Source organism: Siphateles boraxobius, unplaced genomic scaffold, assembly GCF_051911475.1.
Source record: "Siphateles boraxobius isolate OS27281-9 unplaced genomic scaffold, OSU_SipBor_1 77, whole genome shotgun sequence".
NCBI lineage: Eukaryota > Metazoa > Chordata > Actinopteri > Cypriniformes > Leuciscidae > Siphateles > Siphateles boraxobius.
Genome location: NW_027509205.1, coordinates 1,485,086 through 1,510,306, shown reverse-complemented (window position 1 = coordinate 1,510,306; position 25,221 = coordinate 1,485,086). Strand labels below are relative to the sequence as shown.

The window sequence follows — 25,221 nt, the reverse complement described above, 5'->3', positions numbered from 1 at the left end:
ACCAGTCCTCCTCACCATTTGTTTTCTTTGCTTTAGACCAAGCCACGTTTCTTTGCTTAATAAGATTAGAGACGGATTGATTGAACCAAATATTATTTCTACCTCTCACCCGAAATCTACGTAAAGGAGCATGTTTATCACAAATTTCTAGAAAGATAGATTTGAAATAATCCCAAGCATCAACCACATCAGGTATAATTGAAACCAACTGTAAATCCCTATTATATACATCATGCAAAAAAGCCTGAACATTAAAATTTTTAAATTGACGTTTAAGATTTGAATTGAGAATTGAGATCCCCAACATGTGAGGCCTCCATCTTGAAGGTTTTTGTAGCAGGCCCCTCATCTGACCCCTTCCTGATGTTGGCTCCAGGTCTGTTAATAGCATGAGAAAAAGTAGATGTCATCACAGGCCTCTGCCCAGTCGAAAACCAACATGTGCCGTGTAAGCTCACGGACACCTGATCAGTGGGCCAGTGGTGCAATGGATAACGAGTCTGAGTACGGATCAGAAGATTCTAGGTTCGACTCCTGGCTGGCTCGCTCTGCCTCTTTTACTATGCTGTCAGCCCTTAGCCGTTTTATTAACCCATAGTTTTTGTTGTTATTATTATTGGATTGGTTGAGAAATATTAAAAATTGACAGTCCAACAATAGGCTGCTTTGTCAGTAGGATAACGGTTACCATACAATACTATGCGTCTTTTAAAATGCATTGCATGAGTACTGTCACAAGGACATTGCTTTACGACCAGTTTGTAGTGTCTATTATACCATCGCAAGAATGGGAGGAAACTGAGCCCCTCATGAGGCAAATGAGAGCTCCCTCTGTTGAGCCTGATGAAATTGAATTCAGTAAACAATCCCTTCGGATCATTCCCATGTCCTTAAAGGGGACGGTCACACACTAAAAGTAAAAGGGTCTGCTCCAGGCAGAAGGAAGATCCCATATGGTCTAGCGGTCAGGATTCCTGGTTTTCACCCAGGCGGCCCGGGTTCGACTCCTGGTATGGGAAGATCGTGTTGTCTTTGCATCACTTAATCGAAACAACCAGCATGTATGTCTGTAGCAGTTTTAGCCAGTGGCGGAGATTCAGCAACCTGATATGTTGAGGTTCTGTCCCCAATCAGTGTGCCTTCGATAGCTCAGCTGGAAGAGCGGAGGACTGTAGGTGGCAAGTTGGCAAACCTTAGGTCGCTGGTTCAACTCCGGCTCGAAGGAGTTCTTTTTCACACATAAACTTTTCCTTGGCCCTGCTTCTCGACGAGGGCGTCAGCGCTTGAGTTCGTAGTTCGCCATTTTACAATCACGGCCGCCGGTGGTGGGAAAAAACTCATTCCCTGACAGGGAATCGAACCCAGGCCGCGGCGGTGAGAGCGCCGAATCCTAACCACTAGACCACCAGGGAAAGTCTGCTGACGACTTGCCCTCAAGCCTGGCTGTGGCCTTTACCAGATTTTGCAGCAAGACCACTAATACTTGTATTTTACTCCAGGAGAGGAGACGTCACCGACCCTGGCAAACTGACAAACTGTCACAGACTCTGTAGGAATATCCTAACAACACCACAACTTGCCATGAAAACAAAAACAATAAAATCGCCAACATGTGAGGCCTGCATCTCGAAGGTTTTTAAAGCAGTTTTTTGCAGACGTCTGTGGCCCTGGATCCCAGTTCTTCCACTGAGAAACTGTCACAGGCTCTGTAGTGATATCCTAACAACACCACAACTTAACATTTATTTTATTTTATTTCCTTTATATTTCCATGAAGGTCCCATTGAGATTAAAAGAAATCTCTTCCTCCAGTGAGTCCTGGCCAAGATGGCCACACTACAAATCACACAAAAACACATATAAAACATTCCAGAAAGTCAGGGCACAACATTCATCATAAATCAAGTAAAACAACAGCATGATTCAATCATTGTATGCTGCAGTAAATTTTTTAATACATTCAAAGGAGGAATTGTTTCAGGAGGGACAGTAGCTTGAAATTCATTCCACAGCCATGGAGCATAGTAGGAGAAAGATGATTTACCATGCTCTGAATGTACCCTAGGTACTACTAATTTAATCCCATTAGATGATCTAGTGCTATAGTTCTTTCTACATAAACATAGAAGACTAGTAATGTAATTTGGAAGTCTACCCATCAATGTCTTTACAATAAATTTTAACATATGGGATTTCCTTCTTTGATATAAAGAGGACCAACCCAAAAATGATTTCCATTACACGAGAGTAGATGTTAAAACTTCATGCTGATTTGTACTCGGCTTTCGCCAAGATAATCACCAACTAAGACGTAGCTTTACAGTAACCTATGCTTCTCCATCCATTTACGCTTCTTTCCATCTAGTGACGTGAATCTTCTGTCTGGTGTTAATACAGTGTATTGCGCGTCAGCACACACAACGGCTGCAACCACAGTGCGGTCCCCCATAACAACCCTCTGGATTGAGCGGAGTAGGGAACATCTCTAGGGTCTTCAAGTGGGCACCTTCCGTCCTCAGTGTTTCGTCGACTAGCCCACGACACCTCAAGAGGGCTCGACAGTGACTCTGGCGTCCCAGAGTCACCCCCCTCCGTCCCCCACTCAACTCAGCCCAGCTTACTGACCTCTACTTCCCTCTTGCTGCTGAGACCTAACCACAATCTCACAATCTCTCCGCAACCCAAACATACGCGCCAACCCGTTTGACTAAGGCTGTCGAGCCCCACTGGTGCGTTAATATGCAGTTTCAGTGGCAACGGTTCCGTATGGCATACCACCTACCACAAAACACAATATCTGCCCAACCACCCGTCATTCACGCAATATACACAGGAACGTAATGACTGTAAATACTATACAACCTATACAAATAAACCAACAGTTGCTGCTGAGACCTAACCACAATCTCACCGCAACCCAACCATACGCGCCAACCCGTTTGACTAAGGCTGTCGAGCCCCACTGGTGCGTTAATATGCAGTTTCAGTGGCAACGGTTCCGTATGGCATACCACCTACCACAAAACACAATATCTGCCCAACCACCCGTCATTCACGCAATATATACAGGAACGTAATGACTGTAAATACTATACAACCTATACAAATAAACCAACAGTTGCTGCTGAGACCTAACCACAATCTCAAAATCTCTCCGCAACCCAACCATACGCGCCAACCCGTTTGACTAAGGCTGTCGAGCCCCACTGGTGCGTTAATATGCAGTTTCAGTGGCAACGGTTCCGTATGGCATACCACCTACCGCAAAACACAATATCTGCCCAACCACCCGTCATTCACGCAATATACACAGGAACGTAATGACTGTAAATAATATACAACCTATACAAATAAACCAACAGACCTTTCAAGTTTTCAAGAATTCTACGAAACCGTAGCATGGCGGCCTGTACACAGCCAGCTAGAATATTTCCGTCTCAACCACAGCCAGTTGCTGCTCCTTTCTGCTGCTTCAGATAAGTTCTTTACTGTACGACGCAACTCTTGGCCACTGAATCCGACGTCTCTGAGGAACCGGGTTGTAGAGTGTGCCACAAAACCACGACAACCCACTTCCACTGGATAAACCTGGACTCTCCATCCTCGCTGTTCTGCTTCAGTGGCCAGATGAGCATACCGCAGTTTCTTCCTCTCATATGCCTCATCTACCACATCCTCCCATGGCACTGTTAACTCTATCAGTTGAACAATGCGTGCTGATCCAGACCACAAAACAATATCTGGCCGTAGGTTAGTGGTGGCAATCTCAGGTGGAAAAATAAGCCGTTGATCAAGATCAACCAGCATCTTCCAGTCCCTAGCAGCTTCCAGTTGTCCTGGGCGAGAATTGGTGTTAGCACCTTTTCTTGGTGGTTGCTCGCCTGGGCGGAGGAATATTGTCTTCTGCGTGTAATGTTTTGCTAGAACAGGCGGCAATTTATTGGTCATACTACGCTTGCCTTCCAATGCTAAAGCCAAACATCGCAATACTTGGTCATGGCGCCAAGTAAACCGACCCTGGCTAAGAGCCACCTTACATCCTGTCAAAATGTGCCTTAATGTGGCAGGTGATGAACACAAAGGACAAGATGGATCCTCTCCTACCCAGAGGTTTAGGTTCTGCGGTGATGGGAGAACATCATATGTTGACCTAATAAGGAAACTGATCCTACTCTCTTCCATTGACCAAAGGTCTTGCCAGCCCATTTTGCGTTGTTCCACACTCTCCCATCTCATCCACTCTCCCTGCTTGGCCTGGGAAATGGCCTTTATACATCTCATCCTCTCCTCCTGCTTTCGCACCTCGTTGACTACCAGCTTCCTCCTTTGGGCTGGGCCTGCCTTGTGCCATTTAGGAGGAGCTAAACTGAGCCCAAAATCCCCTCTTCCATGCTGTACCTGTCCCACGATATCCCCAATTTGAAGGTCAGCCTTTGCCTCTACTACAGATTTCTTTGCTGACCACTTTCTACCAGTTTTTACCACAGGGGCTGTCTCCCTTACACATTTGTCACGTGACTCTGCTAAAGTCATTTCCAGTCTGACCTTGGCACACTTAAACTCCTCGGTTAAAGCAGAGACTGGCAGCTGCAATACTCCTTTACTATAAAGTCCCACTCTGCTGAGGCAGCGTGGAACTCCCAACCATTTCCTGATGTATGAACTTATTAACGCTTCCAGCTTATCCACTGTTGTCAAAGAAACCTCATACACAGTCAGTGGCCACAGCAACCTTGGCAGTAGACCAAACTGAAAGCACCAGAGTTTCAGTTTGCCTGGTAGAGCACAGCTGTCTATGCTCTTCAACCCTTCCACTGCTTGTCGTCTAACTTCTCCCACTCGAACTGTGTCCTTTAGATCCCCATCGTACCATCTCCCTAGACTCTTCACTGGCTTCTGAGAAACTGTTGGTATTGCCTCACCATTAATGAAGAATGTTTTATCTACTACCTTGCCTTTAATTATGGAGATGCTCCTTGATTTAGAGGGCTTAAATTGCATTCGTGCCCATTCAATATTATCTGTTAACTTCCCCAATAACCGATTAGTGCAGGCTACCGTTGTAGTCATGGTTGTCATGTCATCCATGTATGCTCTGATTGGTGGTAGTCGCATCCCAGAAGCCAAGCGCTCTCCTCCTACTACCCATTTTGATGCCCTAATGATTACTTCCATTGCCATGGTAAAAGCCAGTGGAGAAATGGTGCATCCTGCCATTATTCCAACCTCTAAGCATTGCCATGTAGTGCTGAATTCTGGAGTTGAGAAACTAAATTGCAAATCTCCAAAATAGGCTTTCACTAAATTTGTTATCGACATCGGTACCCTGAAAAAATCAAATGATGCCCAAAGAAGCTCATGTGGCACTGAACCATATGCATTAGCCAAATCCAGGAATGTCACGTGGAGCTCCTTCCTCTCCTTTTTAGCTGATTGAATTCGTTGCCAGATAACACTGATGTGTTCTAAGCATCCTGAGAATCCTGGAATGCCCGCTTTTTGAACTGAAGTGTCAATGAAGCCATTCTTTAATAGGTAGGTTGACAATCTCTGAGCAATAATGCTGAAGAAAATCTTTCCTTCGACGTTTAATAGTGAAATAGGGCGAAACTGACTGATGCTTGTAGCATCTTTTTCTTTGGGTATAAAGACTCCCCCTGCTCTGCGCCATGCTCTAGGTACAACCTGCTTTTACCAAGCCACTTTTATCAATTTCCACAGAATTCGTAGAACTCCTGAAGCACTCTTGTACACTCTGTACGGAACTCCATTAGGCCCTGGAGATGATGAAGCCCTTGCCTTTCTCACAACCTGCTCTATCTCTTTCCACTTAGGTGCACAGACCTCCATTTGGTATTCTGGTGGATTGACAGGTGGGATGTCAATCTGCAATAGTTGTGCAGCAAACAATGATGAGTACGTGAACAAGAATTTGTTATAAAACGCAGTGCAGCATGATAAACGCCATCCAGCCTTTTCAATAAATATGTAGACGCATGCATGTAAACAACATCACCATAGTCTAAAATAGGTAAAATAGTACTCTGTATTATTCTCTTTCTAGCTATAAAGGAAAAACATTTTTTTTTTCCCGAAAAAGAAAACCCAGTCTTGGTTTAAGCATTTTCACCAAGTAATTAATGTGAACATCAAAGGCTAACTTCTCATCGAGCCATATTCATAAACATTTATAAGTTGGTACTCTTTCTATATGTAAACCCTCAATAGTCAGAATAGGCATAACAGTAGACATAGAACGGCTACGTGTAAAAAGAATATACTTCGTTTTATTTACATTTAAAACTAATTTTAGTTTCAACAAAGTAAGCTGAAAAGTATAAAAAGAATCCTTAAGAATTTCAATAGCCTGAGACACAGAGGATGCAGTGGAGTAAATAATTGTATCGTCAGCATAAAAATTTAGCTTTGCGGATTGTATTCCCTGCCCCAATTCATTAATAAAAATAGAAAAAAGAAGTGGTGCCAATAAAGAACCTTGCGGGACACCCTTCCTGACTATTACCATGGATGAGGTGTAATTATCTACAGCAACACATTGAGTTCTATCCGATAAATAATTTTTAAACCAACTCACAGCCGAATTATCGAGGCCAACACTTTTAAGCCTCCGTAACAGTAAAACATGATCCACTAAGTCAAACGCTTTTGTCAAATAAAAAAATAAGGCCGCACAATGTTGTCTATTATCGAGAGCAGTAATTAAATCATGTAGTAGCTGTTATCGTACTATGGCCCGCTCTAAATCCTGACTGAAATGCGTTGTAAATATCATGACTAAGTAGATATTCTTTCATTTGATCATTTATAATAGATTCAAAAACTTTTGCTAAAACCGGTAATTTAGAAATCGGACGATAATTATTCAAATCGGAAGGATCGCCTCCTTTTAATAAAGGCATAACCATAGCCGATTCCAAGATGGTGGAATTACATTAGTGGATAGACTCAAATTAAAAATCGATGCAATAGGTTCGGCAATAATATCTGCTGACAATTTTTTAAAAATTGGTTCAATTTGGTCAGACCCACCTGATTTCTTACAGTCTAAATTTCGGAGTAGTTTACGAACTTGGGACGGCAATACAGGGGCAAAAGAAAATAAATCTGATTCACTATTAGTCAACTCATCAGTTCTCTGTTCATCAAGGACCAAGGAATTGTCTGTTATCAAACCAGCTGAAATAAAATTACTATTAAACGTATTAACAATATCAGCCTTGTCTGTAATCAATCTTTGATTCAATTTTAAAACTTTTGGAAGATTAGTGGATCTATTTGATCCTATAAAAGATTTCGTTAATTTCAAAAATTTAGAAGGACAATTCATGTTATCATTAATCATGTTTAAATAATACTGACTCTTCGAACTTTATATTCATTTTGTACACTTATTTCGTAATAATCTATATTGAGACCAGTCCTCCTCACCATTTGTTTTCTTTGCTTTAGACCAAGCCACGTTTCTTTGCTTAATAAGATTAGAGACGGATTGATTGAACCAAATATTATTTCTACCTCTCACCTGAAATCTACGTAAAGGAGCATGTTTATCACAAATTTCTAGAAAGATAGATTTGAAATAATCCCAAGCATCAACCACATCAGGTATAATTGAAACCAACTGTAAATCACTATTATATAGATCATGCAAAAAAGCCTGTGCATTAAAATTTTTAAATTGACGTTTAAGATTTGAATTGAGAATTGAGATCCCCAACATGTGAGGCCTCCATCTTGAAGGTTTTTGTAGCAGGCCCCTCATCTGACCCCTTCCTGATGTTGGGTCCAGGTCTGTTAATAGCATGAGAAAAAGTAGATGTCATCACAGGCCTCTGCCCAGTCGAAAACCAACAGGTTGCGTGTAAGCTCACGGACACCTGATCCGTGGGCCAGTGGTGCAATGGATAACGCGTCTGACTACGGATCAGAAGATTCTAGGTTCGACTCCTGGCTGGCTCGCTCTGCCTCTTTTACTATGCTGTCAGCCCTTAGCCGTTTTCTTATCCCATAGTTTTTGTTATTATTATTATTGGATTGGTTGAGAAATATTAAAAAATTGACAGTCCAACAATAGGCTGCTTTGTCAGTAGGATAACGGTTACCATACAATACTATGCGTCTTTTAAAATGCATTGCATGAGTACTGTCACAAGGACATTGCTTTACGACCAGTTTGTACTGTCTATTATACCATCGCAAGAATGGGAGGAAACTGAACCCCTCATGAGGCAAATGAGAGCTCCCTCTGTTGAGCCTGATGAAATTGAATTCAGTAAACAATCCCTTCGGATCATTCCCATGTTCTTAAAGGGGACGGTCACACACTAAAAGTAAAAGGGTCTGCTCCAGGCATAAGGAAGATCCCATATGGTTTAGCGGTCAGGATTCCTGGTTTTCACCCAGGCGGCCCGGGTTCGACTCCCGGTATGGGAAGATCGGGTTGTCTTTGCATCACTTAATCGAAACAACCAGCATGTATGTCTGTAGCAGTTTTAGCCAGTGGCGGAGATTCAGCAACCTGATATGTTGAGGTTCTGTCCCCAATCAGTGTGCCTTCGATAGCTCAGCTGGAAGAGCGGAGGACTGTAGGTGGCAAGTTGGCAATCCTTAGGTCGCTGGTTCAACTCCGGCTCGAAGGAGTTCTTTTTCACACATAAACTTTTCCTTGGCCCTGCTTCTCGACGAGGGTGTTAGCGCTTGAGTTCGTATTTCGCCATTTTACAATCACGGCCGCCGGTGGTGGGCAAAAACTCATTCCCTGACCGGGAATCGAACCCGGGCCGCGGCGGTGAGAGCGCCGAATCCTAACCACTAGACCACCAGGGAAAGTCTGCTGACGACTTGCCCTCAAGCCTGTCTGTGGCCTTTACCCGATTTTGCAGCAAGACCACTAATACTTGTATTTACTCCAGGAGAGGAGACGTCACCGACCCTGGCAAACTGACAAACTGTCACAGACTCTGTAGGAATATCCTAACAACACCACAACTTGCCATGAAAACAAAAACAATAAGATCGCCAACCTGCATCTCGAAGGTTTTTAAAGCAGTTTTTTGGAGACGTCTGTGGCCCTGGATCCCAGTTCTTCCACTGAGAAACTGTCACAGGCTCTGTAGTAATATCCTAACAACACCACAACTTAACATTTATTTTATTTTATTTCCTTTATTTTTCCAGGAAGGTCCCATTGAGATTAAAAGAAATCCCTTCCTCCAGGGAGTCCTGGCCAAGATGGCCACACTACAAATCACACACAAACACATATAAAACATTCCAGAAAGTCAGGGCACAACATTCATCATAAATCAAGTAAAACAACAGCATGATTCAATCATTGTATGCTGCAGTAAAATTTTTTAATACATTCAAAGGAGGAATTGTTTCAGGAGGGACAGTAGCTTGAAATTCATTCCACAGCCATGGAGCATAGTAGGAGAAAGATGATTTACCATGCTCTGAATGTACCCTAGGTACTACTAATTTAATCCCATTAGATGATCTAGTGCTATAGTTCTTTCTACATAAACATAGAAGACTAGTAATGTAATTTGGAAGTCTACCCATCAATGTCTTTACAATAAATTCTAACATATGGGATTTCCTTCTTTGATATAAAGAGGACCAACCCAAATAGTTGTGCAGCAAACAATGATGAGTACGTGAACAAGAATTTGTTATAAAACGCAGTGCAGCATGATAAACGCCATCCAGCCTTTTCAATAAATATGCAGACGCATGCATGTAAACAACATCACCATAGTCTAAAATAGGTAAAATAGTACTCTGTATTATTCTCTTTCTAGCTATAAAGGAAAAACATTTTTTTTCCCGAAAAAGAAAACCCAGTCTTGGTTTAAGCCTTTTCACCAAGTAATTAATGTGAACATCAAAGGCTAACTTCTCATCGAGCCATATTCCTAAATATTTATAAGTTGGTACTCTTTCTATATGTAAACCCTCAATAGTCAGAATAGGCATAACAGTAGACATAGAACGGCTACGTGTAAAAAGAATATACTTCGTTTTATTTACATTTAAAACTAATTTTAGTTTCAACAAAGTAAGCTGAAAAGTATAAAAAGAATCCTTAAGAATTTCAATAGCCTGAGACACAGAGGATGCAGTGGAGTAAATAATTGTATCGTCAGCATAAAAATGTAGCTTTGCGGATTGTATTCTCTGCCCCAATTCATTAATAAAAATAGAAAAAAGAAATGGTGCCAATAAAGAACCTTGCGGGACACCCTTCCTGACTATTACCATGGATGAGGTGTAATTATCTACAGCAACACATTGAGTTCTATCCGATAAATAATTTTTAAACCAACTCACAGCCGAATTATCGAGGCCAACACTTTTAAGCCTCCGTAACAGTAAAACATGATCCACTAAGTCAAACGCTTTTGTCAAATCAAAAAATAAGGCCGCACAATGTTGTCTATTATCGAGAGCAGTAATTAAATCATGTAGTAGCTGTTATCGTACTATGGCCCGCTCTAAATCCTGACTGAAATGCGTTGTAAATATCATGACTAAGTAGATATTCTTTCATTTGATCATTTATAATAGATTCAAAAACTTTTGCTAAAACCGGTAATTTAGAAATCGGACGATAATTATTCAAATCGGAAGGATCGCCTCCTTTTAATAAAGGCATAACCATAGCCGATTTCCAAGATGGTGGAATTACATTAGTGGATAGACTCAAATTAAAAATCGATGCAATAGGTTCAGCAATAATATCTGCTGACAATTTTTAAAAAATTGGTTCAATTTGGTCAGACCCACCTGATTTCTTACAGTCTAAATTTCGGAGTAGTTTACGAACTTGGGACGGCAATACAGGGGCAAAAGAAAATAAATCTGATTCACTATTAGTCAACTCATCAGTTCTCTGTTCATCAAGGACCAAGGAATTGTCTGTTATCAAACCAGCTGAAATAAAATTACTATTAAACGTATTAACAATATCAGCCTTGTCTGTAATCAATCTTTGATTCAATTTTAAAACTTTTGGAAGATTAGTGGATGTATTTGATCCTATAAAAGATTTCGTTAATTTCCAAAATTTAGAAGGACAATTCATGTTATCATTAATCAGGTTTAAATAATACTGACTCTTCGAACTTTATATTAATTTTGTACACTTATTTCGTAATAATCTATATTGAGACCAGTCCCGCTCACCATTTGTTTTCTTTGCTTTAGACCAAGCCACGTTTCTTTGCTTAATAAGATTAGAGACGGATTGATTGAACCAAATATTATTTCTACCTCTCACCCGAAATCTACGTAAAGGAGCATGTTTATCACAAATTTCTAGAAAGATAGATTTGAAATAATCCCAAGCATCAACCACATCAGGTATAATTGAAACCAACTGTAAATCACTATTATATAGATCATGCAAAAAAGCCTGTGCATTAAAATTTTTAAATTGACGTTTAAGATTTGAATTGAGAATTGAGATCCCCAACATGTGAGGCCTCCATCTTGAAGGTTTTTGTAGCAGGCCCCTCATCTGACCCCTTCCTGATGTTGGGTCCAGGTCTGTTAATAGCATGCGAAAAAGTAGATGTCATCACAGGCCTCTGCCCAGTCGAAAACCAACAGGTGGCGTGTAAGCTCACGGACACCTGATCAGGGGGCCAGTGGTGCAATGGATAACGCGTCTGACTACGGATCAGAAGATTCTAGGTTCGACTCCTGGCTGGTTCGCTCTGCCTCGTTTACTATGCTGTCAGCCCTTAGCCGTTTTCTTATCCCATAGTTTTTGTTATTATTATTATTGGATTGGTTGAGAAATATTAAAAATTGACAGTCCAACAATAGGCTGCTTTGTCAGTAGGATAACGGTTACCATACAATACTATGCGTCTTTTAAAATGCATTGCATGAGTACTGTCACAAGGACCTTGCTTTACGACCAGTTTGTATGGTCTATTATACCATCGCAAGAATGGGAGGAAACTGAACCCCTCGTGAGGCAAATGAGAGCTCCCTCTGTTGAGCCTGATGAAATTGAATTCAGTAAACAATCCCTTCGGATCATTCCCATGTTCTTAAAGGGGTCGGTCACACACTAAAATTAAAAGGGTCTGCTCCAGGCTGAAAGAAGATCCCATATGGTCTAGCGGTCAGGATTCCTTGTTTTCACCCAGGCGGCCCGGGTTCGACTCCCGGTATGGGAAGATCGGATTGTCTTTGCATCACTTAATCGAAACAACCAGCATGTATGTCTGTAGCAGTTTTAGCCAGTGGCGGAGATTCAGCCACCTGATATGTTGAGGTTCTGTCCCCAATCAGTGTGCCTTCGATAGCTCAGCTGGAAGAGCGGAGGACTGTAGGTGGCAAGTTGGCAATCCTTAGGTCGCTGGTTCAACTCCGGCTCGAAGGAGTTCTTTTTCACACATAAACTTTTCCTTGGCCCTGCTTCTCGACGAGGGCGTCAGCGCTTGAGTTCGTAGTTCGCCATTTTACAATCACGGCCGCCGGTGGTGGGCAAAAACTCATTCCCTGACCGGGAATCGAACCCCGGCGGTGAGAGCGCCGAATCCTAACCACTAGACCACCAGGGAAAGTCTGCTGACAACTTGCCCTCAAGCCTGGCTGTGGCCTTTATCAGATTTTGCAGCAAGACCACTAATACTTGTATTTTACTCCAGGAGAGGAGACGTCACCGACCCTGGCAAACAGACAAACTGTCACAGACTCTGTAGGAATATCCTAACAACACCACAACTTGCCATGAAAACAAAAACAATAAGATCGCCAGCCTGCATCTCGAAGGTTTTTAAAGCAGTTTTTTGCAGACGTCTGTGGCCCTGGATCCCAGTTCTTCCACTGAGAAACTGTCACAGGCTCTGTAGTAATATAACAATGATATAGTACGTGAACAAGAATTTGTTATAAAACGCAGTGCAGCATGATAAACGCCATCCAGCCTTTTCAATAAATATGTAGACGCATGCATGTAAACAACATCACCATAGTCTAAAATAGGTAAAATAGTACTCTGTATTATTCTCTTTCTAGCTATAAAGGAAAAACATTTTTTTTCCCGAAAAAGAAAACCCAGTCTTGGTTTAAGCCTTTTCACCAAGTAATTAATGTGAACATCAAAGGCTAACTTCTCATCGAGCCATATTCCTACATATTTATAAGTTGGTACTCTTTCTATATGTAAACCCTCAATAGTCAGAATAGGCATAACAGTAGACATAGAACGGCTACGTGTAAAAAGAATATACTTCGTTTTATTTACATTTAAAACTAATTTTAGTTTCAACAAAGTAAGCTGAAAAGTATAAAAAGAATCCTTAAGAATTTCAATAGCCTGAGACACAGAGGATGCAGTGGAGTAAATAATTGTATCGTCAGCATAAAAATGTAGCTTTGCGGATTGTATTCTCTGCCCCAATTCATTAATAAAAATAGAAAAAAGAAATGGTGCCAATAAAGAACCTTGCGGGACACCCTTCCTGACTATTACCATGGATGAGGTGTAATTATCTACAGCAACACATTGAGTTCTATCCGATAAATAATTTTTAAACCAACTCACAGCCGAATTATCGAGGCCAACACTTTTAAGCCTCCGTAACAGTAAAACATGATCCACTAAGTCAAACGCTTTTGTCAAATAAAAAAATAAGGCCGCACAATGTTGTCTATTATCGAGAGCAGTAATTAAATCATGTAGTAGCTGTTATCGTACTATGGCCCGCTCTAAATCCTGTCTGAAATGCGTTGTACATATCATGACTAAGTAGATATTCTTTCATTTGATCATTTATAATAGATTCAAAAACTTTTGCTAAAACCGGTAATTTAGAAATCGGACGATAATTATTCAAATCGGAAGGATCGCCTCCTTTTAATAAAGGCATAACCATAGCCGATTTCCAAGATGGCGGAATTACATTAGTGGATAGACTCAAATTAAAAATCGATGCAATAGGTTCGGCAATAATATCTGCTGACAATTTTTAAAAAATTGGTTCAATTTGGTCAGACCCACCTGATTTCTTTCAGTCTAAATTTCGGAGTAGTTTACGAACTTGGAACGGCAATACAGGGGCAAAAGAAAATAAATCTGATTCACTATTAGTCAACTCATCAGTTCTCTGTTCATCAAGGACCAAGGAATTGTCTGTTATCAAACCAGCTGAAATAAAATTACTATTAAACGTATTAACAATATCAGCCTTGTCTGTAATCAATCTTTGATTCAATTTTAAAACTTTTGGAAGATTAGTGGATGTATTTGATCCTATAAAAGATTTCGTTAATTTCCAAAATTTAGAAGGACAATTCGTGTTATCATTAATCAGGTTTAAATAATACTGACTCTTCGAACTTTATATTAATTTTGTACACTTATTTCGTAATAATCTATATTGAGACCAGTCCTCCTCACCATTTGTTTTCTTTGCTTTAGACCAAGCCACGTTTCTTTGCTTAATAAGATTAGAGACGGATTGATTGAACCAAATATTATTTCTACCTCTCACCCGAAATCTACGTAAAGGAGCATGTTTATCACAAATTTCTAGAAAGATAGATTTGAAATAATCCCAAGCATCAACCACATCAGGTATAATTGAAACCAACTGTAAATCCCTATTATATACATCATGCAAAAAAGCCTGTACATTAAAATTTTTAAATTGACGTTTAAGATTTGAATTGAGAATTGAGATCCCCAACATGTGAGGCCTCCATCTTGAAGGTTTTTGTAGCAGGCCCCTCATCTGACCCCTTCCTGATGTTGGGTCCAGGTCTGTTACAGTTTTTCTCAATTGCTAAAACACTAAACCCTATTGTCTGAACCAAATGCTCAGTTGCCTGAACCCACTGATTGAATCAATCACTCTTTTGGCAAAACCATAAGCACTTTTCACCTGTTTAGACACAACTTGTCAACACATTTTCATTGTGATGCACCTGTGCTGCATAATGGTGAGCACAGGTGACAAAAGTCAAACACAATTAAAGCACAGGTGTCACCACTTGAACACAACAACTCAAAATTGATCACACTTGTGGCTAATGATGTGAGGGAACATATACAGTAGGCCAGTTCAGAGAGCACTGGTTTGTGAGGCTCTACAATGGATAGAAATCTGAGAGGAAGAGTTCGTGTGAGAGGTGGTCGAGGTGGTCGAGGTGGTCGAGGTGGTCGAGGTGGTCAGCGAAGACAAAGAACAGTAATATCTGATGAAATCAGAGCTACTGTGATTGACCATGTTCTTGTCCATGGTATGAGCATGAGGGAGGCTGGACAAAGGGTACAACCAAACATCAGTAGATTCACTGTGTCCACCATAATCCGAAGATTTAGAGAAGAGAACAGGTAATTACCTTTTTTTGACATTATAGTACAGTATGTAAATGTTGACAGCAATTACTGTATGACATACTATATACTGTACCACAGTATACTGTAAGTAAATGTATGTTTCAGTACATCACTGTACCAATGTACTGTAGTATTGTAATGGAGGGTTGGTCTAACTGTTTGTAGGCCTAGTATTCCATGTATATTTTTTTGTAACTCCATGTTCTCTTTATGTAGAATTGAAAGACTGCCACATGGGGGTGGGAGGACAGGTATGTTCTCCCCACACCAAGAGACCCTAATTGTTGATATGGTCCGTGAGAACAATGCCATTAAACTGAGTGAAATTCAGCAAAAGATCATTGAGGACCATGTAAATTTTGAGGGTATCAACAGTGTCAGCCTCTCTACTGTTGATCGTGTCCTCAAGCGCAACAACTGCGCATGAAACAGCTATACAGAGTGCCCCTTGATCGTAACTCAGACCGAGTCAAAGAGCAAAGGTTCCAGTATGTACAGGTTGGCATATATCCAGACACATTCAATGTTGATTACTCTAGGTAGTGATTTACTGTAGTGGCCTAAATCACTTTTTCTGTATCACTTACAAAACTATATCTATTTCTACAGAGGGTTTTTCAACTGGATGCAATGGAAAGACCCCATGAATATATCTACATGGATGAAGCTGGGTTTAATCTCACCAAAAGGAGAAGGAGAGGCCGTAATGTGATTGGCCATCGGGCCATTGTTGGTGTTCCTGGGCAGCGTGGTGGCAATGTCACATTATGTGCTGCCATCAGCAATCATGGGGTTGTCCACCATCATGCCAACCTGGGGCCCTACAACACTCACCAGCTCCTCATTTTCCTCAATCACATGCGAGATGCTCTGTTAGGGCAGCAGGATGAGCATCCCATCTATGTTGTTGTTTGGGACAATGTGAGTTTTCACAGAGCCCTCCAGGTTAGAGAGTGGTTCAATATGAACCAAGGATTTATCAATCTTTGCCTTCCACCGTACTCCCCTTTCCTAAACCCCATTGAGGAATTCTTCTCCTCATGGCGGTGGAAGGTATATGAACGCCAACCTTACACCAGGGTAAATCTCCTGCAAGCCATGGGACTTGCCTGTGGTGACATAGGTGTGGAGGCATGCCAAGCCTGGATACGGCATGCCAGGGGTTTTTTCCCCCGTTGGCTGGCCAGACAAAATGTGGCCTGTGATGTGGATGAAGTCCTGTGGCCTGACCCAGTACGGAGACATGATGCTGTGGCTGAGTAATGCACTTATTTGTATATTTTTGTACTTTATTTTTACATGGGCTTACTGTACACAAGTGGCAAACGCATACTGTAAGATTTCTGTTTGTTTTTACAAGTGCTACATGTAAATGCACAAGATTTCTGTTTTGTCTTTTTGTACAAGTGCTCCAGTAAATGCACAGATTTTTTGTTTTGTTTTGCAACATGCATTTAGCCTACAGTGAACAATAAACATTTATTTCCCCAGCCTCATGTCCTGAGCATTGTGTTTTCTATTTTTCTACGTAGTATTTAGTGGCTGTTCAGTAGTGTTTTTAATTTTGATTGACTCGGGGCACGATTTGACAACCTAGTTCAGTTTTGAGCACAGATTGAACTGTTTAGAGGTGAAAGTTTGGTTTTGCAAGAAGAGTCTGAGGTTTTGTGAATGTAGCTTGAAAAATGGGCTTTGTGTTCACAGTTTAGAGAAAAGGAGAGCAGCTTTCAAGAAATGTGTCTTAGCAATTGAGAAAAACTGTAATAGCATGAGAAAAAGTAGATGTCATCACAGGCCTCTGCCCAGTCGAACACCAACACGTGGCGTGTAAGCTCACGGACACCTGATCAGTGGGCCAGTGGCGCAATGGATAACGCGTCTGACTACGGATCAGAAGATTCTAGGTTCGACTCCTGGCTGGCTCGCTCTGCCTCTTATACTATGCTGTCAGCCCTTAGCTGTTTTCTTATCCCATAGTTTTTGTTATTATTATTATTGGATTGGTTGAGAAATATTAAAAATTGACAGTCCAACAATAGGCTGCTTTGTCAGTAGGATAACGGTTACCATACAATTCTATGCGTCTTTTAAAATGCATTGCATGAGTACTGTCACAAGGACCTTGCTTTACGACCAGTTTGTAGTGTCTATTATACCATCGCAAGAATGGGAGGAAACTGAACCCCTCGTGAGGCAAATGAGAGCTCCCTCTGTTGAGCCTGATGAAATTGAATTCAGTAAACAATCCCTTCGGATCATTCCCATGTTCTTAAAGGGGTCGGTCACACACTAAAATTAAAAGGGTCTGCTCCAGGCAGAAGGAAGATCCCATATGGTCTAGCGGTCAGGATTCCTGGTTTTCACCCAGGCGGCCCGGGTTCGACTCCCGGTATGGGAAGATCGGGTTGTCTTTGCATCACTTAATCGAAACAACCAGCATGTATGTCTGTAGCAGTTTTAGCCAGTGGCGGAGATTCAGCAACCTGATATGTTGAGGTTCTGTCCCCAATCAGTGTGCCTTCGATAGCTCAGCTGGAAGAGCAGAGGACTGTAGGTGGCAAGTTGGCAATCCTTAGGTCGCTGGTTCAACTCCGGCTCGAAGGAGTTCTTTTTCACACATAAACTTTTCCTTGGCCCTGCTTCTCGACGAGGGTGTTAGCGCTTGAGTTCGTATTTCGCCATTTTACAATCACGGCCGCCGGTGGTGGGCAAAAACTCATTCCCTGACCGGGAATCGAACCCGGGCCGCGGCGGTGAGATCGCCGAATCCTAACCACTAGACCACCAGGGAAAGTCTGCTGACGACTTGCCCTCAAGCCTGGCTGTGGCCTTTACCCGATTTTGCAGCAAGACCACTAATACTTGTATTTTACTCCAGGAGAGGAGTAATTTTTTAGATTCAAAAACTTTTGCTAAAACCGGTAATTTAGAAATCGGACGATAATTATTCAAATCGGAAGGATCGCCTCCTTTTAATAAAGGCATAACCATAGCCGATTTCCAAGATGGCGGAATTACATTAGTGGATAGACTCAAATTAAAAATCGATGCAATAGGTTCGGCAATAATATCTGCTGACAATTTTTAAAAAAAATGGTTCAATTTGGTCAGACTCACCTGATTTCTTACAGTCTAAATTTCGGAGTAGTTTACGAACTTGGGACGGCAATACAGGGGCAAAAGAAAATAAGTCTGATTCACTATTAGTCAACTCATCAGTTCTCTGTTCATCAAGGACAAAGGAATTGTGTGTTATCAAACCAGCTGAAATAAAATTACTATTAAACGTATTAACAATATCAGCCTTGTCTGTAATCAATCTTTGATTCAATTTTAAAACTTTTGGAAGATTAGTGGATGTATTTGATCCTATAAAAGATTTCGTTAATTTCCAAAATTTAGAAGGACAATTCATGTTATCATTAATCAGGTTTAAATAATACTGACTCTTCGAACTTTATATTAATTTTGTACACTTATTTCGTAAAATCTATATTGAGACCAGTCCTCCTCACCATTTGTTTTCTTTGCTTTAGACCAAGCCACGTTTCTTTGCTTAATAAGATTAGAGACGGATTGATTGAACCAAATATTATTTCTACCTCTCACCCGAAATCTACGTAAAGGAGCATGTTTATCACAAATTTCTAGAAAGATAGATTTGAAATAATCCCAAGCATCAACCACATCAGGTATAATTGAAACCAACTGTAAATCACTATTATATACATCATGCAAAAAAGCCTGTACATTAAAATTTTTAAATTGACGTTTAAGATTTGAATTGAGAATTGAGATCCCCAACATGTGAGGCCTCCATCTTGAAGGTTTTTGTAGCAGGCCCCTCATCTGACCCCTTCCTGATGTTGGGTCCAGGTCTGTTAATAGCATGAGAAAAAGTAGATGTCATCACAGGCCTCTGCCCAGTCGAAAACCAACAGATGGCGTGTAAGCTCACGGACACCTGATCAGTGGGCCAGTGGCGCAATGGATAACGCGTCTGACTACGGATCAGAAGATTCTAGGTTCGACTCCTGGCTGGCTCGCTCTGCCTCTTATACTATGCTGTCAGCCCTTAGCCGTTTTCTTATCCCATAGTTTTTGTTATTATTATTATTGGATTGGTTGAGAAATATTAAAAATTGACAGTCCAACAATAGGCTGCTTTGTCAGTAGGATAACGGTTACCATACAATACTATGCGTCTTTTAAAATGCATTGCATGAGTACTGTCACAAGGACCTTGCTTTACGACCAGTTTGTAGTGTCTATTATACCATCGCAAGAATGGGAGGAAACTGAACCCCTCGTGAGGCAAATGAGAGCTCCCTCTGTTGAGCCTGATGAAATTGAATTCAGTAAACAATCCCTTCGGGTCATTCCCATGTTCTTAAAGGGGTCGGTCACACACTAAAATTAAAAGGGTCTGCTCCAGGCAGAAGGAAGATCCCATATGGTCTAGCGGTCAGGATTCCTGGTTTTCACCCAGGCGGCCTGGGTTTGACTCCCGGTATGGGAAGATCGGGTTGTCTTTGCATCACTTAATCGAAACAACCAGCATGTATGTCTGTAGCAGTTTTAGCCAGTGGCGGAGATTCAGCCACCTGATATGTTGAGGTTCTGTCCCCAATCAGTGTGCCTTCGATAGCTCAGCTGGAAGAGCGGAGGACTGTAGGTGGCAAGTTGGCAATCCTTAGGTCGCTGGTTCAACTCCGGCTCGAAGGAGTTCTTTTTCACACATAAACTTTTCCTTGGCCCTGCTTCTCGAAGAGGGCGTCAGCGCTTGAGTTAGTAGTTCGCCATTTTACAATCACGGCCGCCGGTGGTGGGCAAAAACTCATTCCCTGAACGGGAATCGAACCCGGGCCGCGGCGGTGAGAGCGCCGAATCCTAACCACTAGACCACCAGGGAAAGTCTGCTGACGACTTGCCCTCAAGCCTGGCTGTGGCCTTTACCCGATTTTGCAGCAAGACCACTAATACTTGTATTTTACTCCAGGAGAGGAGACGTCACCGACCCTGGCAAACTGACAAACTGTCACAGACTCTGTAGGAATATCCTAACAACACCACAACTTGCCATGAAAACAAAAACAATAAGATCGCCAACCTGCATCTCGAAGGTTTTTAAAGCAGTTTTTTGCAGACGTCTGTGGCCCTGGATCCCAGTTCTTCCACTGAGAAACTGTCACAGGCTCTGTAGTAATATCCTAACAACACCACAACTTAACATTTATTTTATTTTATTTCCTTTATTTTTCCAGGAAGGTCCCATTGAGATTAAAATAAATCCCTTCCTCCAGGGAGTCCTGGCCAAGATGGCCACACTACAAATCACACACAAACACATATAAAACATTCCAGAAAGTCAGGGCACAACATTCATCATAAATCAAGTAAAACAACAGCATGATTCAATCATTGTATGCTGCAGTAAAATTTTTTAATACATTCAAAGGAGGAATTGTTTCAGGAGGGACAGTAGCTTGAAATTCATTCCACAGCCATGGAGCATAGTAGGAGAAAGATGATTTACCATGCTCTGAATGTACCCTAGGTACTACTAATTTAATCCCATTAGATGATCTAGTGCTATAGTTCTTTCTACATAAACATAGAAGACTAGTAATGTCATTTGGAAGTCTACCCATCAATGTCTTTACAATAAATTCTAACATATGGGATTTCCTTCTTTGATATAAAGAGGACCAACCCAAATAGTTGTGCAGCAAACAATGATGAGTACGTGAACAAGAATTTGTTATAAAACGCAGTGCAGCATGATAAACGCCATCCAGCCTTTTCAATAAATATGTAGACGCATGCATGTAAACAACATCACCATAGTCTAAAATAGGTAAAATAGTACTCTGTATTATTCTCTTTCTAGCTATAAAGGAAAAACATTTTTTTTTCCCGAAAAAGAAAACCCAGTCTTGGTTTAAGCCTTTTCACCAAGTAATTAATGTGAACATCAAAGGCTAACTTCTCATCGAGCCATATTCCTAAATATTTATAAGTTGGTACTCTTTCTATATGTAAACCCTCAATAGTCAGAATAGGCATAACAAAAGACATAGAACGGCTACGTGTCAAAAGAATATACTTCGTTTTATTTACATTTAAAACTAATTTTAGTTTCAACAAAGTAAGCTGAAAAGTATAAAAAGAATCCTTAAGAATTTCAATAGCCTGAGACACAGAGGATGCAGTGGAGTAAATAATTGTATCGTCAGCATAAAAATGTAGCTTTGCGGATTGTATTCCCTGCCCCAATTCATTAATAAAAATTGAAAAAAGAAGTGGTGCCAATAAAGAACCTTGCGGGACACCCTTCCTGACTATTACCATGGATGAGGTGTAATTATCTACAGCAACACATTGAGTTCTATCCGATCAATAATTTTTAAACCAACTCACAGCCGAATTATCGAGGCCAACACTTTTAAGCCTCCGTAACAGTAAAACATGATCCACTAAGTCAAACGCTTTTGTCAAATAAAAAAATAAGGCCGCACAATGTTGTCTATTATCGAGAGCAGTAATTAAATCATGTAGTAGCTGTTATCGTACTATGGCCCGCTCTAAATCCTGACTGAAATGCGTTGTACATATCATGACTAAGTAGATATTCTTTCATTTGATCATTTATAATAGATTCAAAAACTTTTGCTAAAACCGGTAATTTAGAAATCGGACGATAATTATTCAAATCGGAAGGATCGCCTCCTATTAATAAAGGCATAACCATAGCCGATTTCCAAGATGGCGGAATTACATTAGTGGATAGACTCAAATTAAAAATCGATGCAATAGGTTCGGCAATAATATCTGCTGACAATTTTTAAAAAATTGGTTCAATTTGGTCAGACCCACCTGATTTCTTACAGTCTAAATTTCGGAGTAGTTTACGAACTTGGGACGGCAATACAGGGGCAAAAGAAAATAAATCTGATTCACTATTAGTCAACTCATCAGTTCTCTGTTCATCAAGGACCAAGGAATTGTCTGTTATCAAACCAGCTGAAATAAAATTACTATTAAACGTATTAACAATATCAGCCTTGTCTGTAATCAATCTTTGATTCAATTTTAAAACTTTTGGAAGATTAGTGGATGTATTTGATCCTATAAAAGATTTCGTTAATTTCCAAAATTTAGAAGGACAATTCATGTTATCATTAATCAGGTTTAAATAATACTGACTCTTCGAACTTTATATTAATTTTGTACACTTATTTCGTAATAATCTATATTGAGACCAGTCCTCCTCACCATTTGTTTTCTTTGCTTTAGACCAAGCCACGTTTCTTTGCTTAATAAGATTAGAGACGGATTGATTGAACCAAATATTATTTCTACCTCTCACCCGAAATCTACGTAAAGGAGCATGTTTATCACAAATTTCTAGAAAAATAGATTTGAAATAATCCCAAGCATCAACCACATCAGGTATAATTGAAACCAACTGTAAATCACTATTATATACATCATGCAAAAAAGCCTGTACATTAAAATTTTTAAATTGACGTTTAAGATTTGAATTGAGAATTGAGATCCCCAACATGTGAGGCCTCCATCTTGAAGGTTTTTGTAGCAGGCCCCTCATCTGACCCCTTCCTGATGTTGGGTCCAGGTCTGTTAATAGCATGAGAAAAAGTACATGTCATCACAGGCCTCTGCCAAGTCGAACACCAACACGTGCCGTGTAAGCTCACGGACACCTGATCAGTGGGCCAGTGGCGCAATGGATAACGCGTCTGACTACGGATCAGAAGATTCTAGGTTCGACTCCTGGCTGGCTCGCTCTGCCTCTTATACTATGCTGTCAGCCCTTAGCCGTTTTCTTATCCCATAGTTTTTGTTATTATTATTATTGGATTGGTTGAGAAATATTAAAAATTGACAGTCCAACAATAGGCTGCTTTGTCAGTAGGATAACGGTTACCATACAATACTATGCGTCTTTTAAAATGCATTGCATGAGTACTGTCACAAGGACCTTGCTTTACGACCAGTTTGTAGTGTCTATTATACCATCGCAAGAATGGGAGGAAACTGAACCCCTCGTGAGGCAAATGAGAGCTCCCTCTGTTGAGCCTGATGAAATTGAATTCAGTAAACAATCCCTTCGGGTCATTCCCATGTTCTTAAAGGGGTCGGTCACACACTAAAATTAAAAGGGTCTGCTCCAGGCAGAAGGAAGATCCCATATGGTCTAGCGGTCAGGATTCCTGGTTTTCACCCAGGCGGCCTGGGTTCGACTCCCGGTATGGGAAGATCGGGTTGTCTTTGCATCACTTAATCGAAACAACCAGCATGTATGTCTGTAGCAGTTTTAGCCAGTGGCGGAGATTCAGCCACCTGATATGTTGAGGTTCTGTCCCCAATCAGTGTGCCTTCGATAGCTCAGCTGGAAGAGCGGAGGACTGTAGGTGGCAAGTTGGCAATCCTTAGGTCGCTGGTTCAACTCCGGCTCGAAGGAGTTCTTTTTCACACATAAACTTTTCCTTGGCCCTGCTTCTCGAAGAGGGCGTCAGCGCTTGAGTTAGTAGTTCGCCATTTTACAATCACGGCCGCCGGTGGTGGGCAAAAACTCATTCCCTGAACGGGAATCGAACCCGGGCCGCGGCGGTGAGAGCGCCGAATCCTAACCACTAGACCTACCTCTCATATATTTCTACCTCTCACCCGAAATCTACGTAAAGGAGCATGTTTATCACAAATTTCTAGAAAAATAGATTTGAAATAATCCCAAGCATCAACCACATCAGGTATAATTGAAACCAACTGTAAATCACTATTATATACATCATGCAAAAAAGCCTGTACATTAAAATTTTTAAATTGACGTTTAAGATTTGAATTGAGAATTGAGATCCCCAACATGTGAGGCCTCCATCTTGAAGGTTTTTGTAGCAGGCCCCTCATCTGACCCCTTCCTGATGTTGGGTCCAGGTCTGTTAATAGCATGAGAAAAAGTACATGTCATCACAGGCCTCTGCCAAGTCGAACACCAACACGTGCCGTGTAAGCTCACGGACACCTGATCAGTGGGCCAGTGGCGCAATGGATAACGCGTCTGACTACGGATCAGAAGATTCTAGGTTCGACTCCTGGCTGGCTCGCTCTGCCTCTTATACTATGCTGTCAGCCCTTAGCCGTTTTCTTATCCCATAGTTTTTGTTATTATTATTATTGGATTGGTTGAGAAATATTAAAAATTGACAGTCCAACAATAGGCTGCTTTGTCAGTAGGATAACGGTTACCATACAATACTATGCGTCTTTTAAAATGCATTGCATGAGTACTGTCACAAGGACCTTGCTTTACGACCAGTTTGTAGTGTCTATTATACCATCGCAAGAATGGGAGGAAACTGAACCCCTCGTGAGGCAAATGAGAGCTCCCTCTGTTGAGCCTGATGAAATTGAATTCAGTAAACAATCCCTTCGGGTCATTCCCATGTTCTTAAAGGGGTCGGTCACACACTAAAATTAAAACGGTCTGCTCCAGGCAGAAGGAAGATCCCATATGGTCTAGCGGTCAGGATTCCTGGTTTTCACCCAGGCGGCCTGGGTTCGACTCCCGGTATGGGAAGATCGGGTTGTCTTTGCATCACTTAATCGAAACAACCAGCATGTATGTCTGTAGCAGTTTTAGCCAGTGGCGGAGATTCAGCCACCTGATATGTTGAGGTTCTGTCCCCAATCAGTGTGCCTTCGATAGCTCAGCTGGAAGAGCGGAGGACTGTAGGTGGCAAGTTGGCAATCCTTAGGTCGCTGGTTCAACTCCGGCTCGAAGGAGTTCTTTTTCACACATAAACTTTTCCTTGGCC

General features: G+C 41.2%; 24 non-coding genes across 24 annotated transcripts; 20 read left to right on the top strand and 4 right to left on the bottom strand.

The window, feature by feature from the left end:
* The first annotated feature begins 947 nt into the window (after window positions 1–947).
* Window positions 948–1,019, top strand: trnae-uuc (transfer RNA glutamic acid (anticodon UUC)). The gene has a single exon. It is a non-coding gene; the product is annotated as a tRNA-Glu (tRNA).
* A 119-nt stretch (window positions 1,020–1,138) lies between these two features.
* On the top strand, window positions 1,139–1,225 carry trnay-gua (transfer RNA tyrosine (anticodon GUA)). The gene is given in 2 exon segments: window positions 1,139–1,175; window positions 1,190–1,225. It is a non-coding gene; the product is annotated as a tRNA-Tyr (tRNA).
* Window positions 1,226–1,340: 115 nt separating this feature from the next.
* On the bottom strand, window positions 1,341–1,412 carry trnae-cuc (transfer RNA glutamic acid (anticodon CUC)). The gene has a single exon. It is a non-coding gene; the product is annotated as a tRNA-Glu (tRNA).
* Window positions 1,413–7,907: 6,495 nt separating this feature from the next.
* On the top strand, window positions 7,908–7,980 carry trnar-acg (transfer RNA arginine (anticodon ACG)). Its single transcript has one exon. It is a non-coding gene; the product is annotated as a tRNA-Arg (tRNA).
* Window positions 7,981–8,382: 402 nt separating this feature from the next.
* trnae-uuc (transfer RNA glutamic acid (anticodon UUC)) lies at window positions 8,383–8,454 on the top strand. The gene has a single exon. It is a non-coding gene; the product is annotated as a tRNA-Glu (tRNA).
* A 119-nt stretch (window positions 8,455–8,573) lies between these two features.
* trnay-gua (transfer RNA tyrosine (anticodon GUA)) lies at window positions 8,574–8,660 on the top strand. Its single transcript is given in 2 exon segments — window positions 8,574–8,610; window positions 8,625–8,660. It is a non-coding gene; the product is annotated as a tRNA-Tyr (tRNA).
* A 115-nt stretch (window positions 8,661–8,775) lies between these two features.
* On the bottom strand, window positions 8,776–8,847 carry trnae-cuc (transfer RNA glutamic acid (anticodon CUC)). Its single transcript has one exon. It is a non-coding gene; the product is annotated as a tRNA-Glu (tRNA).
* Window positions 8,848–11,666: 2,819 nt separating this feature from the next.
* Window positions 11,667–11,739, top strand: trnar-acg (transfer RNA arginine (anticodon ACG)). The gene has a single exon. It is a non-coding gene; the product is annotated as a tRNA-Arg (tRNA).
* Window positions 11,740–12,140: 401 nt separating this feature from the next.
* trnae-uuc (transfer RNA glutamic acid (anticodon UUC)) lies at window positions 12,141–12,212 on the top strand. The gene has a single exon. It is a non-coding gene; the product is annotated as a tRNA-Glu (tRNA).
* Window positions 12,213–12,331: 119 nt separating this feature from the next.
* Window positions 12,332–12,418, top strand: trnay-gua (transfer RNA tyrosine (anticodon GUA)). Its single transcript is given in 2 exon segments — window positions 12,332–12,368; window positions 12,383–12,418. It is a non-coding gene; the product is annotated as a tRNA-Tyr (tRNA).
* Window positions 12,419–17,234: 4,816 nt separating this feature from the next.
* trnar-acg (transfer RNA arginine (anticodon ACG)) lies at window positions 17,235–17,307 on the top strand. Its single transcript has one exon. It is a non-coding gene; the product is annotated as a tRNA-Arg (tRNA).
* A 401-nt stretch (window positions 17,308–17,708) lies between these two features.
* On the top strand, window positions 17,709–17,780 carry trnae-uuc (transfer RNA glutamic acid (anticodon UUC)). The gene has a single exon. It is a non-coding gene; the product is annotated as a tRNA-Glu (tRNA).
* Window positions 17,781–17,899: 119 nt separating this feature from the next.
* On the top strand, window positions 17,900–17,986 carry trnay-gua (transfer RNA tyrosine (anticodon GUA)). The gene is given in 2 exon segments: window positions 17,900–17,936; window positions 17,951–17,986. It is a non-coding gene; the product is annotated as a tRNA-Tyr (tRNA).
* Window positions 17,987–18,101: 115 nt separating this feature from the next.
* On the bottom strand, window positions 18,102–18,173 carry trnae-cuc (transfer RNA glutamic acid (anticodon CUC)). The gene has a single exon. It is a non-coding gene; the product is annotated as a tRNA-Glu (tRNA).
* A 1,182-nt stretch (window positions 18,174–19,355) lies between these two features.
* On the top strand, window positions 19,356–19,428 carry trnar-acg (transfer RNA arginine (anticodon ACG)). The gene has a single exon. It is a non-coding gene; the product is annotated as a tRNA-Arg (tRNA).
* A 401-nt stretch (window positions 19,429–19,829) lies between these two features.
* trnae-uuc (transfer RNA glutamic acid (anticodon UUC)) lies at window positions 19,830–19,901 on the top strand. Its single transcript has one exon. It is a non-coding gene; the product is annotated as a tRNA-Glu (tRNA).
* A 119-nt stretch (window positions 19,902–20,020) lies between these two features.
* Window positions 20,021–20,107, top strand: trnay-gua (transfer RNA tyrosine (anticodon GUA)). The gene is given in 2 exon segments: window positions 20,021–20,057; window positions 20,072–20,107. It is a non-coding gene; the product is annotated as a tRNA-Tyr (tRNA).
* A 115-nt stretch (window positions 20,108–20,222) lies between these two features.
* Window positions 20,223–20,294, bottom strand: trnae-cuc (transfer RNA glutamic acid (anticodon CUC)). The gene has a single exon. It is a non-coding gene; the product is annotated as a tRNA-Glu (tRNA).
* A 2,821-nt stretch (window positions 20,295–23,115) lies between these two features.
* trnar-acg (transfer RNA arginine (anticodon ACG)) lies at window positions 23,116–23,188 on the top strand. The gene has a single exon. It is a non-coding gene; the product is annotated as a tRNA-Arg (tRNA).
* Window positions 23,189–23,589: 401 nt separating this feature from the next.
* On the top strand, window positions 23,590–23,661 carry trnae-uuc (transfer RNA glutamic acid (anticodon UUC)). Its single transcript has one exon. It is a non-coding gene; the product is annotated as a tRNA-Glu (tRNA).
* Window positions 23,662–23,780: 119 nt separating this feature from the next.
* On the top strand, window positions 23,781–23,867 carry trnay-gua (transfer RNA tyrosine (anticodon GUA)). The gene is given in 2 exon segments: window positions 23,781–23,817; window positions 23,832–23,867. It is a non-coding gene; the product is annotated as a tRNA-Tyr (tRNA).
* Window positions 23,868–24,437: 570 nt separating this feature from the next.
* trnar-acg (transfer RNA arginine (anticodon ACG)) lies at window positions 24,438–24,510 on the top strand. The gene has a single exon. It is a non-coding gene; the product is annotated as a tRNA-Arg (tRNA).
* A 401-nt stretch (window positions 24,511–24,911) lies between these two features.
* trnae-uuc (transfer RNA glutamic acid (anticodon UUC)) lies at window positions 24,912–24,983 on the top strand. Its single transcript has one exon. It is a non-coding gene; the product is annotated as a tRNA-Glu (tRNA).
* A 119-nt stretch (window positions 24,984–25,102) lies between these two features.
* trnay-gua (transfer RNA tyrosine (anticodon GUA)) lies at window positions 25,103–25,189 on the top strand. The gene is given in 2 exon segments: window positions 25,103–25,139; window positions 25,154–25,189. It is a non-coding gene; the product is annotated as a tRNA-Tyr (tRNA).
* Window positions 25,190–25,221: the final 32 nt, after the last annotated feature.